Below are 17,763 nucleotides of genomic sequence, written 5' to 3'. Positions count from 1 at the left end.
TTACCCTTTTTGGGCGTTCCATTCTTGCCAGGCTTGGCACCTTTCGAACCGCTGTTATCAGTGTTTCTGTCCTTACTGCTAACCTGATAATTCTTAACGACGATCGTCGGCTCTTCTCTGAAAATGTAGCTAGAATGAGCTTCTGCTCGCAATTTAGCTGTTTCTTCGATTGAGGCTGCCGTGTCGGCCATTTCTAAGAGTAGATCGAAGGAGGCTTCAGCATCAAGGTCATCTGCCAGAATTTTTCTGTCGATTCTCCTGCGCAGTTCTACTGGAATTTTTTCCATTACGATAGAAAATGCCGACTCACCTAATGCAGACGTTCGGTTTACTGATCTCAGGTCCTCTTTAGCGACAGTAAGTTCCGTTACCAACCGACGAAGACCATCTGCATCAGACTCACTTCTGACAGGCCTAATGTCATGGACGTCCTTGAGGACTGCGTCACGGATGGTGTTTCCTCTTCCATAAATGCAATCTAATGCTGACCATGCTTCATCCAAGCTCGATTTCGACTGAACAATGAGGCCTTCTCTCGAATTTTCTCGCAATGCTTCTCTCAGTCTCAAAAGTGCCATCTCCCCAGACATCTGGCTCTGAACTAATAGCTCGAAATTTTTCTTGAATCTTTTATACGATCGAACTTCACCATCCCACGTCGGACAAGAAAGTTTCTTCAATTGGACAAATGACGAATTAGATTTGCTGACCTCATTAGCATGCTTAGGAATGTCCTCTTTCACCGATAGCTTTTCCATTTGTTCATTTATCTGCGTCCTCAGCTTGTGGAAGGTAACACTCGCATCACGCAATGTTTTCAAAGTATTGTCACAAGTCAGATTGCCTACGGACACACTTTTCAAATCACTATATGATTCACGAAGAGAGTTCAATGATAACCTTAGATCATCAACAGTGGCGTTCTCTGCATCTGCTAAGATGGTCTCGGCGTCCAAACTTTCAATATTCCAGGTCTCAAAGGCAATGTCAAATTTCTTCTGAGTCAAAGATTTCACTTTCCTGGAAGGCATGTTTACGAGATTGAACAGTAAACAGCAGTACAAAACTCAAACGATGAATTCAAAGACCCAATTATGAGAAATGGAACACAAGAAGTATTACTTCAAAACACCAACTTTGGGTCGATAACTGATAATAGCCACTTTTCTAGACGACGAGTCATTGACGGAACCAACTACTTAGGCATTCAAACAATCAGCTTTCGCTAACTAAACTCGTTGACACTTTTGTTTGCTGTTGTTGACATTTAAGTAATTTATGAACGAGTTGACCTTGAGGACAATTTACATACCACAAGGCACAAATTGGAGCGAACTTACTTTAAAGTTTCCTCGATTCCGCAGAGCACTTGGAAATGAAATGTAGCGCAACTGCAGGGGCTTGCACCTGCCCAATCAGAATAAGACCATTGACACCTCAACCAACCATACGAACGAGGCATGTAACGTCACGACGTTGAAGTCGTTACAGACATTTCATTCTGCAAATGAAATAATTACAATAACATTTTTATCCCATTTTTACAAAGAAAGTGTCAACAGACCGAAATTAATATTAAATTACACTTATATTACGACTTACAAAAAACAATAATAAGTATATTACAACAAAACCAATCAAAACAGAAATAACAAATTTTAATTTGAATTGACCAGTAAATTACAAATGGAATGAATTAATTTATACAGTTACTTACTCCAAGTTATTTAGTTGGAGGGCGCAGTCTTATTCTAAATTATTAATGGCGATCTCGAAAAGAGAACCGCCCAGCTCCAGTCTTCAAGATCAAGTGTAAAACAATAATTCTTTACCCAGATTTTCACTTGTTAAAGAATTCGTCCAGTACCTAGTTCGGCAACTAAACGACCCCAAATTTTATAATTGGCTAGTTCAATAATGGAAGTAGCGGACGCGAGCTGGTATCATTCTTTTAAGGTAACCCTACAGACTCCTCACTGGGAAAAACCCCAGTTGATGGATTTCCGGTTACCGAACGAAGACTCTATATTCGAAATAGGCTGCACCTAGGGTACAGCACACTCGAATTTGAGTCTTGGCAATCCACTCAGGGACGCCGCTGAGGATTACTTCTCCCCGTCTCCTAGGGTAGGAAACATCAGAGGTTGGATCATACAACACACTAACTCTCTTGGTCAAAAGCCCAAGTAAATAAAAAGGGCGTCTTCCGTGAAAGGAAGCTATCTGCTGCTGGGCCTAAGGTTCGTAGAGAGAGGCCTTCAGAGACTGAAGGACCCGAACCGCGTTCCCAGGAGGAGGTTGAGATCCGACGGGGGACAAGTTATCTCAAACTTGCATAAGCAAAGGCACCGATGGGAGAGAATCCCCTTCCAGACATCAGTCACAAAGGACCGAACACTTCGCCTGGAAGACCGACGCTGAAAAGTGTCCGAGGTGCCAAGACATCTTTTCCGTAACCTGTTGCAAAAGGCCTCTCTGAGAGGGGTGGTGTAGGATCGTCCCAGGCGAGAAGTCGAAGCAGAGCTACAGCTCAGGAAAGCGTTAGCATGTGGCTGCTTGGAAGATCGTGCCGTGCAGGAAGATCCCTCGGAACTCCGTCAGGAGCTGTAGAAGGTCCGGGAACCATTCTGCGGGTTGCCATAGCGAAGCCATTGGAGCTCCGTCAGGGGCTGCAAAAGGTCTGGGAACCATTCTGCGTGATGCCATAGCGAAGCTATTGGAGTCATTGATAAGATCCTGCTTATCCTGGCTTAGCTGAGGACTTTTTCACCAGACCGAATGGGGGGGGGAGGAAACAAAGTACACCTCTAGGCTGCCCCATTGATCTTGGAATACATCTTGTTTGAGGTCCTGGGGAACGGTCGAGTGGGAACCTGAAGATCAGGGCCGCTGCGAGCATAACCCCAGTCGGGGACCCCACAAAGTTAAGACTTTGTTGGATACAAGATGATTCGAAGACACTAGGAGCCCACTATCTCGGTGGTTTTGCAAGCACATTCCTATACCAGGAATGACGCGAGCAGATGGGGGAAACTAGTTGTCCTTGTCCATCTGAGGCTTCGTACTGCTAGATGGTTCTCTAAGAGAAGTGAATGCTGGTACCTTTCTGAATCAGGCCAACAGACGAGGATGGAATATGGCATATGACCCCGGCCGCCCTCTCTCTTTTGATGCATTACAGAGAGCATCAGGTTCAGAGGGAAGACGAGAAGCCAGGCCTCTTTGCAGAAGCTCTTGTCTGCCACCCATCAACCGCGGATTGTCCAGCGGTGAGTGCATAGCAATAAACACACCTTGAGATGATGTCGAGACGTGTAACTAATTGCACGTTCTTGCAACGAAGGGGAACAGCCTATTCTTCCTCCAACTGCCATTAATCCAGTGTGGTTGGCCGAATAAGACCAATACCAAATGGTAAACCAGTTAATCAGTACAGCTTATGTTATGATAGTGAATCTCCATAGAGATGGCTTTCCGGAGAAGAGACTGTACAGTAATCACCAAACACATCCAACCAAACCCTAGGGGAGATTGAGACATATCTTCAATCTATTGTTGGGTGGGTAAAGAGCATAAGTCTACTACGGAGTAGTAACACTGAACTGTGCCCATGACAAGCATACATGCGTAGTTTGACTTAAAAGTCGTGTCCGGAACTCAGTTGGAGTTGGAAACATTTGTAACGGAGGTTTCCCGTTCTAAGGACAAAGATAACGTTCGTACTTCTCCGTCTCCGATTGGTAAACTAGCATTTATATTAGATGTTCCCTACTAGGGAACAGATATGCTTATGAGAAGTTTCCAGCTATAGCCATTGTAGGAGACTAAGACTTCCGATCGGGGGAAAGGAAAAAAGGCCTATAAGAAAGCAGAACGTAAATGCCGTGTGTCTGGTTACAGGGAAGTAGCCAAGTAATGTACTGAATAACCTGGTTTCAGCACGGGATATAAATATACAACTTAATAGAACGGAGTTCTAACTGGAAGATGTATATAGCTCTTATTGGCAGAAAGATCGTTTGGACGCATATAGTCCATTTGCGCTAGCGCATGCGTATTCTCTGCCTCCGGGATACGCTTGCAACGAATCCGGTTGCAGGAATACTGTACATGCGATGAATCGGGAATACTGTACATGCGATGAATCGGGAATACTGTACATGCGATGAATCGGGAATACTGTACATGCGATGAATCGGGAATACTGTACATGCGATGAATCGGGAATACTGTACATGCGATGAATCGCAACATTATTGCAAGAAAGAATTTTGATCGTAGACTATTTTCTTGAATGAGAGCGAATATGTTCTCAAACAAAATATACAGTTACAGAGGCGATCATTTCCCTTTGGTTTACCCCTCCTCTGTATGTGAGGGGCTAGCCAGGGTTCATTACACAAAAACGGATGTCTGTTTACCCGTGGGCGGGGTTTGAAACATTCGTAATGAAAAGATGCCCACGCTGTTGCTATCGTTCTTTAACGTGAGCTAACAATGCTCCTTCGGGACAAATTGTTCGAAACAATAACCCTGTAAGGATAGAATACAAAAAAGTCTCAGAAGACTATTGTGTAAAAAGGCAGGTCGTTATACCCAGGGTACAATGAAGGGGGAGGCTGCCTTCATCAAACGGTAGAACCGAATTTAAGACAATAACCTCGCGGTTTTGTCTTGGCTAGAGTGCATGCTCAGGGAAGGCTTACGGCCTTCATGAAGTTTTAACACCCATTGAAGTTTTGTAAAAAAAACTTCTCAGGAACGAGTCTCCCGAAAAAGGGGGTTTGCTTCAAGAAAGCCAGACAAAGTTGCCATCGAACGCTTACCGAAAGGGGTTGCCATCGAACGCTTTCTCAATAGTGAGAAAACTACCGTCTAAAACAGGCAAGGCCTGCCAGGGAAAATGAGCTGCAATGTAAAGAATTTTTCATTCCCCGCTCATTTCCATCTGCTAACCAAACCACTCGAAGTGGGAAGGTGGAGGAAAGATGACGGTGGTTCGTTCGAAAACGAAAGGATCGGTGCTGGCGAAACCAGACTAGCCGATATAAATAATCAGCTGGGAGTGTAGAGTGACGTAACAAGTCACACCTTTGGAAGACCCCTCCCGTAGAGGGGGGGGGGGGAGAGTCGACCATAGAGTTTTCAGAAAACTCTGAATCGTAGAAACAGAGAGATTTGGATGAGAACCTAGGGGTTCAGAATCTATTTGTGAATTCCTTTCTCATGACCTTAAGGAATGTTGTGCCGAGAACCTGCAGGAACTCTGTCGCTGATTCATAAGAGTAAAGCTCTTGATGACGATGGGCGTGCGCGAACAATTCACGGGATGACAGTTCGAAAACACTGTCATGAGAGTAAACCTCTTGTGCACTCGTGAACACTTCGCGCAATGAGAATCCGAAAGCTCTGTCATATAAGTATTGCTATGGTCACGAGAACCCAAAGGTTCAGCATGAACGGCGTTGTGAGACCCCAAAGGGTCATAAGAGTTGTTCGTGCACTTCAACCGATTGCGTGCGCGCCAAGTTGGTCGTGCGTGCAAGCCAATATGGTCATGCGCTCCAATCCAAAAGTGTGCGCGCGCCATTATGGTCGTGTGCTCCTATCCGATCGTGCGCGCTAAAATGGTCGTGCACGCTTGCGTCGGAAGGGAGCTCGTGTGCGCACTTTTTTCGCGCTCGTGGAGCGCATGAGGTTGTTCACGCACCTGGCGCACATAAGGTTGCCTGCGCGCAGTGTGTTGTTCGCGCGCATGGCGCGCCACAGGATGTTCGAGGGCATGGTGAGCAACAGGATGTTCGCGCATATGGCGCGCATTTGGCCCTGCACGCGAGAGCTCTCATGTTGGTGAGAGAACTCACTGCTACGCTCACCTGAAGGTTCACGATAGCTTGTGTGAGCGCGAACGATCAACACAACGAGAGTTTAGAAACTCTGTCATAAAAAGAATGACTCAGGTCACGAGAACCCGAAAGATCAGCGTGAACTGTGTTGCGCGAACCCGAAGGGTCAGCGCAATGAGAAACCGAAGTTTCCCTGTCACTAAACACCGAAGTGTCGGAGTGACTAAAGTTATGAGAGGCCAAGGGTTCTGCGTAACTAATGTTACAAGAACCAAAAGGGTCAGCGTAACGAGAAACCGAAGTTTCCTTGTCACAAAACACCGAAGTGTCAGTGACTAAAGTTATGAGAGCCCTAGGGTTCCACGTAACTGATGTTACGAGACCCCGAAGGGTCAGCGTAACAAGAAATCGCAGTTTCCCTGTCACAACACACCGGAGTGTCAGAGTGACTAAAGTTACGAGAGCCCAACGGTTCTGCATAGCTATGTTACGAGACCCCAAAGGATCAGCGTAACGAAGAATCGAGGTTCCTCTGTCACGAGACCCCGAAAGGTCGGCGTGATTGATGGCACACGTTCCCAAAGGCTCAATGTAACCATCGTTACGAGAGCCCGAAGGTTCAGCGTTACTGAAACCCGAAGGTTTCGAGCAGTCCCGAAGGACTCCTACTGTCATGAGAACCAGCAGGATCAACATGACGCGAGCTCGAAGGCTCAAACGACCACGCCAGCCCAAAAGGGTGATCAAAGGAGATCCCAAAGGATCAAAGAGAACCAGCACGTCCAAGATAACACCTCCGCATAAGAAGTTTGTTGTCCCGAAGGAGAAAGTCGCTTAGAGAAGGCTCTCGCTCCGCCCCTGAAGGAGAACCATAAGCGTAGAGATAACCTGCTTCGGAGAAAGCTCTGCCACCGCCCCTGGTGGATCAGCAAGCTCCTACAAGTTATTTCTCCCGAACGAGAGGGAAGTTCTCCCGAAGGAGATCGCCTAAGACAAGCTTTCTCCCAGCTCTAAGGGAAAAAAGCATAGGCGTAAATATCTCTGGCGAACGAAGGAGAAGTCCTCCCGAAGGAGGACATTGCCAAAGACAAGCTTTCTCCCAGCTCTATGGGAAAAAAGCATAGGCGTAAATATCTCTGGCGAACGAAGGAGAAGTCCTCCCGAAGGAGGACATTGCCAAAGACAAGCTTTCTCCCAGCTCTATGGAAAAAAAGCATAGGCGTAAAAAATCTCTCGCGAACGAGAGGAATCCTCCCCCAAGAGGACATAGCCCAAGTAAAGCTTTATCCCAGCTCTATGGGGAAAAAAGCATAGGTGTAAACAAAAATCACTTTCTCTCTCTCTCGCTCGAGAGAGAGAGAAGTTCCCCTCGAAGGAGGAACATCAAGTTAAAGGTTGACAGCGAATGCTACCTCGTAATGAGGGCAGTTCACGAGCTACCACATGTGTACTACGTCACTGTTACCTGTGAAAAAAGGAAGTTGTTATCAATTACAATTCATGCTTCGTTGCACAAAATACACTATTCGGGCAATAAGTCACCTTCCTTTTAAGATAATTCCTCGAAAGGGAGCTGAACTCTTGTAAACTTTAATTCTGTAATGAACAAACACACGGCAGTGTTGAGAACCTGCCGAAAGACAACCACCTTACAGCGGAAGCAGTTGGATACAATGTCAACAGCACTAAAGTTACCCGTATCTAACAACGTATATTTCCATTTATACATATATATACACTCAGGGGAGAAAAAAAAAAAAAAAAAGATAATCAAGGCCAGTCTTTGCGGGAGAAGGACAGCATGTCGGTCCTCTATCAAGCCAAAAAGTAAAGTGGTTACTCAGCCGAGAGGTGTGCGTGAGCGGGGTAGCCAGTCTACCCCACCCCGGATGGGGTAGTTATCCCACACTAAAATTATCATGGCTCGTCTTTCAGTTGCGCCGAAAGTAATACCCTATTATAAAAAGGGAAGGTTTGTATCTGTATCGGAACAATTGATATTTCCTATATAAACTATTAAAAACTTAACATAAGAGGAAGAGCAATGAGAAAGAAGTGTGTGCCCGAGAGTACCCTTAAGAAAGAGAACTGTGACATAATATAAAAGTATTTTATTAATTGTAATTAAGAGGTTGTTAATTAAAACATGTTGCATTTTTTAAGTATGAAAATATTTGGATTGAGTAATGAACTTTAAGATCAATCGACCAAATGAAATAAATTCCTCGGGACCTTTGCTGGTAATTTTATACAATACCAGGACAAGAAACAAGAATGGTGTTACGTTATAACCAGCAAGACGAGTTTGTAATGAAAGAGATAATTTATCCTTATCTATCTTCTTTAATAACAGTTACTATTTCTCAAAAAGACATTAACATGTTTCTTAACCCCTTGCTAGTAATGTTTTCTTACAAACCGTTTCTCGGGATCTACTGTGTAAGTTAGGCGACCTTTGTACTGTATATAAATGAGAAAATATAAAATAGTCTATATCTTAAGACTGACAAATTGTCAAAGATTATCAAATAATACAAAGGATCCAGCGAGATTATTTCGATACCTATTAACCGAGACACAAACCTTTATATAGCTGTAAAAACTGTTTGGACAGAAAGTGCGCTATCCCGCTGGGGGAGCCGAAGGGTGAGGCTCGGAGAGAGAGAAATAGACCCTACTCCCAACGGAGACTTATTACAGGTCGCCTACATTGGCTCAGTCCTTGACACATCCTGCATCGTAGGTCACCTGCAAATTGAAAATCTTATATAATCAATTGCAATTTTGATTTATTACTGATATAAAATAAGTCATACTGGTGTCACCTAAACCTGGATTTGAAAATATATATAAAGAATCTAGAAAATCACTAATATTAACCGTAAGTGAATCGGCAAATACATTTTATACACAAATAAATTTACTTCAGTTTACATGACAGTTTTGCCAACTTACAAAATTAAGTTATACGTACAAATATAAAAACATATAAAAATTTATTCAACTTTTAGTGTTGCTTTTTAAAACAAGAGGAGCACTCAGTAGAGTGCAGACCTCCGCCGCGGCACCTTCTTTCTCGACCTTAACCTTTGACCTTAACATGTATTAATTGGCGTGGATTTCAATACAATCAAATGTGAACCAAGTTTGAAGTCTCTCTGACAAAGATGTCCAAACTTATGAAAGATTACGTGAATTGGACATTTTGCTTGACTGTGACCTTGACCTTTCAAAATTTATTCATTTCCAGCTTTTTACATAGGTTAACCCCTAAAAGTATCATTACTCTAAGATTAAAATTGTTCACAAACAAAAAAACAGGGGGCGAAAACAACCTCCTTCCAAGATTGGAGGCGGAGGTCAATATAAAAATGAGAAATTGGACAAATTCAATAAACTTCAAGCGTTGCTTTTTAATTACAAAATTTCATCATCCAATGACTATTGGCTGTTAACTTGCTATGCACCAACTCATCGACATATTACATAATTAAATGGTTTCAAAACAAGCGGAACGGAGCGATTGTCTAATCTCAAATATACAGGTGACATCTTTGTGTAATTATGAATCCATTTCCTTTGTTGGATTTTTCCCCTATAATAGATTCCCACCTAATTGTAATTTCAATATAATCTTCCTTTTATTAATTTTCTTCGCTGAAGGGGTTAACTATTGCACTGTAATAGTCCAGTGGCCACTTTTCTCTTGGTAAAGGTGGAAGAGACTCTCTAGCTATAGTAAGCAGCTCGTCTAGGAGAACACTTCCAAATCAAACCATTGTTCTCTAGTCTTGGGTAGTTCCAAAGCCTTTGTACCGTGGTAAAGAATATAAATCCCTTCCTTATACAGTTTTACAGACTATCCTGCAAGCAAGAAACTATTAACAAATTACTATTACTTACTAATTTACTTTTCCCAATTTAAAAATGCTATTTTTATAGATTAGTACAGATCTAAATCCTTATAAACAAAATATTTCGCATTTGCGAATGTTCAGTTTGCCTAATTCTACTGTCTAACTATAAAATGTTAGATCCAAATCGATCAAAGTTCTTATATCCTTAAAAAGGTTTGGTAGATTTTGACCATTTTATCTGCCTGGTTTGATTGAACCAAAAGTAAAATACTCTTATTCTTGTATATATACAGTAATACAATTACAGATTTTAAAAATCATTTCTATTTTTCTTAACTTTACAGACCAAAGTCCTTTAGGAGAAGGATGTCTACAACTTGACTGAAACTTAGCTGTCAAAATACAAGTTATTGGTCACTTTAAGCTTAAGCTTCAAACTTTAATCTTAAGGCTTTCACTCAAGACTTATTGAGGAGGGTAAAGAAATCTAGGACTCAGGTTTGAATAGTTATGAAAATCACAAATGACTTTTTAAATTTGAGGACAACTTTTGTAATAGCAGCAGACATCTGACACCACGAGAAAACGCCAATCGTTGAGCATACAGAATCAGAATTTCCCTCAAAGACAAAACACAAATGGCTAAGCATTACCTACAAGAAAAATATTAAAAATCTGGTAGCACCTGGAGTAAGTCTTTAGTCTAAGAACCGAGTGGCTACGCATTAAACTGATTAGTGCAACACTCAGTCGTTCGTCATTAACAGACAAACACCTAGTTGTATAATTTGACAGCCGAAGTGATAACACCAGGATAAAATTCGTTATGTATTAATGTAGGAATAACCATATATTATCCAAGTTTAAATCATGAACCAATCAATACTTATAAACTCTCTATGGAAAGGATTTTATTTTTATAGCTTTTATGATAATCTACTTATAGGCAGTAGGTTGGCCAGGGCACCAGCCGCCCGTTGAGATACTACTGCTACAGAGTTATGGGGTCCTATGACTGGCCAGTCAGTACTACATTGGATCTTTCTCTCTAGTTACGGTTCATTTTCCCTTTGCCTACACAGACACCGAATAGTCTGGCCTATTCTTTACAGAATCTCCTCTGTCCTCACACACCTGACAACACTGAGATTACCAAACAATTCTTCTCCCAAAGGGGTTAACTACTGCAATGTAATTGTTCAGTGGCTACTTCCCTCTTCGTATGGGTAGAAGAGACTCTTTAGCTATGGTAGGCAGCTCTTCTAGGAGAAGGACACTGCAAAATCAAAACATTGTGCTCTAATTTTGGGTAGTGGCATAGCCTATGTACCATGGTCTTCCGCTATCTTGGGTTAGAGTTCTCTTGCTTGAGGGTACACTCAGGCACACTATTCTATCTTATTTCTCTTCCTCTTGTTTTGTTAAAAGTTTTTACAGGTTATATAGGAAATATTTATTTCAATGTTTTTACTGTTCTTAGAATATTTTATTTTTCCTTGTTTCCTTTCCTCACTGGGTTATTTTCCCTGTTGGGGCCCCTGGGCTTATAGCATCCTGCTTTTCCAACTAGGGTTGTAGCTTAGCATTTAATAATAATAATATACTCTCAAAAATACAAAATGAACAACAAATAGAAAATGAACACATATATGAACAATCTTCTATGAATAAAGATAGACAATTGATGTCACCAGCAAACCGGTTCAGATCTACAATAGAAGTAGTTAGCAAGAAATGCTTGCAGAGAGTATCGCTATATCTCAAGCTTTCAAAAACCCCTGATTAAATTATAAAACTACTTCAAAAAACCCTAATAGTTCTGAGGACGGAAATATGCTGATTATATATTGGGAGTTTTAAACAACTTGAGTCACTATATTAAATGAGATAATAGTCTTTAGCATAGATATAACAGGGGTCTTTGTCTAAGGTAAGACCCTCACATACTGGAGGCTAGGTTAGGTAAGGGGAGAAATGATCTGCCATTGAAAAAAAAAAAAGGTAAAATTACTATACATAAAATTTACATAGCTGTTTAGAAGCTAAAATTACATATAGGATTCCAGAAATTTCCAGAAATGGTCTGGATCATGGAAATTGAAGCATGTAACACTGGAATCACGTGACCCAGTCTCTGCCACTAAGAAAATCTTTGAAAATCTAAAATTAGGGTCAAGTAAATAACACAATCTATAACTCAAGTAACAGATTCTGATATGGACCTTAACATGACCTTTCTACAGTATGAATACTAAAATAACCTTGAATTATAAATGAGTTTATTTGTATGTAGGCTATAGCATGAAACACGGTACTGTCACTAGAAGCCGGTTCAAAAACTCTAAATCTATATTTTCCATATAAATTCTGAGAGTGCCACTCTTAATTATATATCAACATAGTAATAAAGTTATATAGATTAACCTGTGACACTAATACTTACAGAAAAGTCACTTTAAAAGGCACAAAAATTAAATAAAACTTATGAACAGGGACGGCCATTAAAGAGCTGGATGTATCACACCGTCTGGCGTCTGCCATATTGTTATGAAGATAAATATACCTAAACAAACGAAACTGCCCTTAAAATAGGGGTTAATTTTCTCCCTAGCATTAATCAACACAATCTAAATTCAGTATTACATATATTTCTCCGCTTTATAGTTACATTGTAAAAGGTAATTAATTTCAGGAATTACATTTTTGTAACCATAAAAAATAAAATCTTGCTTAAACCATCAAACTGGTTTAAAAAACTTGTCCCCCAAATCCCTAGGTTTTTCTGATTTTGGATAATTCCCCTAAATGTAGACGCCATGATCTAAGTGTCAACAAGCTTAAATACAAAATATATAAAAAATCATATATAAAGTGAATTTAAAACTATTAAGCCATATAAATATTAAATTAAAATATGATTATGATATATTGAAAATAATTAATAATGTTTTTATACACATTTTACGCTCGGCACCTAAAAAATTTTCATGGACAGGGCGATGGTATCGCCTCCTTTGACTGTAAAAACAACTAATTTTGCAACTATTAACTTTTCTATTATATAACTATTGTATAAACTTTAAATTTATGCTTAATGAATTTTATTTTTATTAAATATTATATTATTAAACTATAAAAATGTATTTTAAATAGTATTTTATACCAATAATTCTCTATTTATCAAATAAATATGATATATTAAAGGTACATTGCAAATATTAGTTGGTAATGCAAAATATCAGCTGATATTTTAGCAAGAACACGTGGTCAAAATGAAATAGATTATTTGAATGAAAAATAGTGAAAATTTCAATAAAATTCCCTTAGATTTTATCAAAGTTTAATTTTAATCGAGAAAATTTGTTGAAAAGTCTGTATATTTCTCATAATTTGGAATAATTAGGATATTTTGTTAGTGTTTGAATTTGGCGCCAAGTTTTATGGTGAAAATAACGGCTGTGACGTCATCTATTGGGAGTTAAAATAACCGTAGACAATAATAGATATTTAAAAGGTAATTGTCAACTTCTTATGTAAACAATGGCAAATTACCTTTAATATCTCGCAAATATTTGGCAAAAAATTACACAGCTTTAAAAATGAATATATATTAGTTTGTTTGTCGTCTTAATATATAAATAAACTATTAAAATTATATAAAAAATAAATATGCTTTAAAAGAGTAACTAGAAACTCAAGCTAAATCCTTCTCTAATATATAACTATCATTTCAACTTTAAATTCTTTATATTTAAAATATATTTTTATCAAAATTTACTGTAAAATTTAATAAATTGAAGAATTGATATATAAAAATGGGTATATTTTCTTTATTATTTGTAAAAAAAAAGTCAAAGTTTGAAGGTATTTTTCTAAATTTTTTTGGTAAAATATGAAACAGACTTTTCTTCTTTTTCCAATTCTTTTAGGGAAAAACCTTAACAATTTTTATTTTTACATTTGATTAAAATCAATCAAATTTTAACATAATAATTTTATCTGTAATTTTCATCTGGATTTATTATAGATGATTAAAATTGAAATCTCTTTTTGCATATTTAAGTTTTTAGATAAAAATCTCCCAACAAATTTTAATTTAATTTGTCTGGCACATGCAAGGGACAGTGACAATGCCCTAGAGACTGACCATATATACATATGATCAGAGCCTAATCCCCTCTCCACCCAAGCTAGGACCAGGGAGGGCCAGGCAATGGCTGCTGAAGACTCAGCAGGTTGACCTATAGGTTCCCACAAACCCCCATCCTTAGCTCACAACAAACATAAGCAGATCTCGAACCCTAGTCCAGCAGATCATAAGGCACTTAGTGAGAAATCCTATGAAATATTCTATAATTTCTTGTTCGACCTTGACCTTGACCTTTAACCTTAACATGTATTAATTGTCGTGGATTTTCGTACACTCAAATATGAGCCAAGTTTGAAGTCTCTGTGACAACGATGTCCTAACTTATGGCTGATTACGTGAATTGGACATTTTGCTTAACCATGACCTTGATCTTTGACCTTCCAAAATATCATTATTTCTAGCATTTTACATAACAGTTAATCCCTGCAAGTTTCATTACTCCACGATTAAAATTGTGTCCAGGAATCTGTTCACAAACAAAAGAAAAAAAAATAACAAACACAAACATAACCTCCTTCCAACTTCGTTGGCGGAGGTAACTCGAAAAGCTTTCAATATAATTTGTTTTTCCCCAAACGTTTTTAATCGTTATAGTCCCATAGTTGTGATGTGTAAGGGACAGTGAGATGAGTGAAGTAGCAAGATACTTATTCTCTATCCCTTGACGAGGATACTTAGTTTAGAGCGTGTACATGCAAGAGAGAGAGAGAGAGAGAGAGAGAGAGAGAGAGAGAGAGATTCCTTTACTAACAAATAAAAGTTCAAGTTTAATCGTGCACACTAAATCAAAGTCCATCTGATTAGCCTCCCTGCTCACACTATGATTGGTCTACAGACTGAAGAAAGGTAGCTTCTTCTAAATAGGAAATATTGATAATGAAATAGGAGATCCTCACTCATATATCTCAGTAAGGATTTAAACGTCAGTCTACAAAACGATATAAAATGAGAAAATCTAATCACAACGAAACGGCTTATTTGAATTTAGTGTTTCCCAGAACATTTCGTTCAAAATTCTATTTGTTTGATCATGAAACTTTGAGATGACACTGAAATCAAAGGAGAGAGAGAGAGAGAGAGAGAGAGAGAGAGAGAGAGAGAGAGAGAGAGAGAGAGAGAGAGAGAGAGAGAGTAGCGTCTCTCTATGGGAACTTGCTCGTTTCCTTCAATGCCAGAAGGGCGTATGTGACAGTTGAAGGATTTCCTTCTCTATTCCTTTGTTTTTAAGGTCGATGATAACTCTTGAGTAGCTTCGATTTTACTGCATATCGATAGGTGGTTTCTTTTCTATTCAGGAATATATTTGAAACTGTCATTTTGTTGAGAGAAATTAATGTCTGTAATGAAACTAAAAAACAAAAAATACATTTTGAACAAAAATTACATTTAATATTTCAAACGTCGGATGAGTGGCGTTGCCACTTTTCCTCCTGTCAATATGATTTCCCTCTCTAACACTGATACTGCGCTTGGCCTTCTACTTACATTTGGCACAGGCGGGACTCTGCCAAAACAACGTTTTATGGAATTGAACTCTCCTCTCTCTCTCTCTCTCTCTCTCTCTCTCTCTCTCTGTATGTGTGTATGAATTTTTATAGATTTTATATGAAATACATGTTTTGATGTTGTTACTGTTTTCTTAGATATTTTATTTTAATTGTTCATTTTTTCTCATACCGTCTATTTATTTCTTTATTTCCTCTCCTCACTGGGCTATTTTCTCTGTTGGAGCCCTTGAGCTTACAGCATCTTGCTTTTCCAACTAGGGTTGCAGCTTATCTAGTAATTTATATATATATATATATATATATATATATATATATATATATATATATATATATATATATATATAAACGAAAACACAATTCACCTATGCCTGTACCTGTACCTATACCTATACCTATGTCTGTACCTGTACCTATACCTATACCTATACCTATACTTGTACATGTACCTATACCTATACTTATACTTGTACCTGTAAGTGTATATTAGAACATAAAAAAATCTGATAATAGTCTAAGATATAGGGGAGCATTGCTGAAATTATCCTAAAGAAGAAAACTAATGATTATAACTTACCAAAGGAGGTTCACAAAATCATGGGTGAAAAGTCCATGGAATAACAAGGAAAGTGTTTCAGAGCAATAACAAAGGAGTAATAACTATGGTTATGGAAACTAAGTCAAAACGTTATTATATTAGTAACGGCAACACATATTTATACGACTTTTTATTCCACACAGTTTCTTATCTACTGAGAGTTACTAAGTCAAGTGTTCATGTCTAAGAGACTTGAAGGAAATTAATGAAGAGAGGCCAAGTGACATTATTAGAGGTTAGTTAGGACAGCATCCCAAAATGATACAAGGATATTGTCTGTGGAAGCAAAGCTGGGAAGATAAGAGTGCCAGTTGAACCGAATATATCTTATGGAAGTTACTATAAATGTTGAATCTGTAGGAGGATGAGTATGTAATGTTCAAAAAGGTAAAATGAAGGACTAAATATCAATATTAAAATCTAAATAAGCAATAAAGGAAAAAGGACACACACCATGTAACCTGTCTTGTGAATGCTTTTGGTAAGGAGTTTGGTAAGTTCTATACTTTGCACATTATCTTAACAGATGTGCTCTGAATTAAACAACCCAATTTGAATTCGAAATTCTATCTAGGTACATAAAGTGTGAGAGCAATTGGGCAAGTAGAAATTAACCACGTACAAATTAACCTAGTTGAGATAGATGAAGGGGTCTTAGAAGAGAGGTAGAGCATTTGTTATATTTGTATAAAAAAAATCAGAATTATGTGTATCTATTTTGAGGTTCAGAAAAACCTATTGCAAATGTGTCATCGCCAGTAACTAACCATGAGTTATGGAGGTATGGTAATAATTGTACTATAGAAAAGGTGTCATATTTCCAATGAACAATAAGGGAAACAAGAATACTACCACCACTTGGTTCCTTATTAGTAGAGCAGTAATATCAAATGTCTCCGGACAATTCATGGAAATGCCTTGACAAACAATCCAGTAAATGTTTTAGACATATTTTGAAATGTTACAGTCTTATGAGACTAGAAAAGAAGGGAAATATAGTCTATACTAGCAATGCTATAATTGACAAGATAGGAGTGCAATAATTAAAGTCCTATTTGAGTAAACGAGTTTCAGATGTAATAGAATCGGATATATGAAGAACTTGTGTTGGTGGTCATTGGAAGCCAGGTTTTGGCTTTAGCAGGGTAGAGTATCACATCAAATTCAATAGCTTAATTCATGGTTTAGAGCTGCTGATGAAATTCACGTCTTGGGATACCATGCAAGGCCTTAGGAAATGAGTAAAGGAAGATTGACTAATGAATACTATGTGTAAATAGTGCAGAAAAGAAAGTGAGCTAAGAATAAGAGATTTTAACAACTTACAGGTACTTTCATTCAAAATAGAGTACGTTATGATTATACCCCAATATATCACAATCAATTGCCTTACACTTATTGGAAGATTGAACCAAGAAAATGTCTAAGCTTTTACCTCGTTCGACTCGGTTAACTCGTTCAACTCTATTAACTTGTTCAACTTGTTTGACTTGGTCGACTCATTTGACTCGGTTAAATTGTTCGACTCGTTTAATTCTGTTAACTCATTCGACTCATTTGACTCGGTTAACTTACTTGACTCGGTTAAATTGTTCGACTCGTTTAATTCTGTTAACTCATTCGACTCATTTGACTCGGTCGACTCATTTGATTCAGTCGACTCGTTTGACTTGTTTGACTCATAATTTGTTCGACTCGGTTAATTCGTCTGACTCATTTAAATAGTTCAACTCGTTTAATTTGCTCAACTTGGTCGACGCACTGAACTCTGTCTAATCGTTGAACTCGTTTGACTCATGGAACCTGT

General features: G+C 38.6%; 1 long non-coding RNA gene across 1 annotated transcript in view; it reads right to left on the bottom strand.

The window, feature by feature from the left end:
- Positions 1–12,235, bottom strand: part of LOC137637663 (uncharacterized) — a 101,784-nt gene extending 89,549 nt beyond the window's left edge. The window contains exon 1 of the long non-coding RNA XR_011043743.1: positions 12,147–12,235. This is a non-coding gene — a long non-coding RNA (uncharacterized lncRNA). The remainder of the gene's footprint in view (positions 1–12,146) is intronic.
- Between the last annotated feature and the right edge of the window lie 5,528 nt (positions 12,236–17,763).

The sequence above is a fragment of the Palaemon carinicauda genome, unplaced genomic scaffold (assembly GCF_036898095.1).
Source record: "Palaemon carinicauda isolate YSFRI2023 unplaced genomic scaffold, ASM3689809v2 scaffold91, whole genome shotgun sequence".
NCBI lineage: Eukaryota > Metazoa > Arthropoda > Malacostraca > Decapoda > Palaemonidae > Palaemon > Palaemon carinicauda.
The sequence above is the reverse complement of the archived record's forward strand: the minus strand, read 5'-3'. Positions and strand labels throughout refer to the sequence as shown.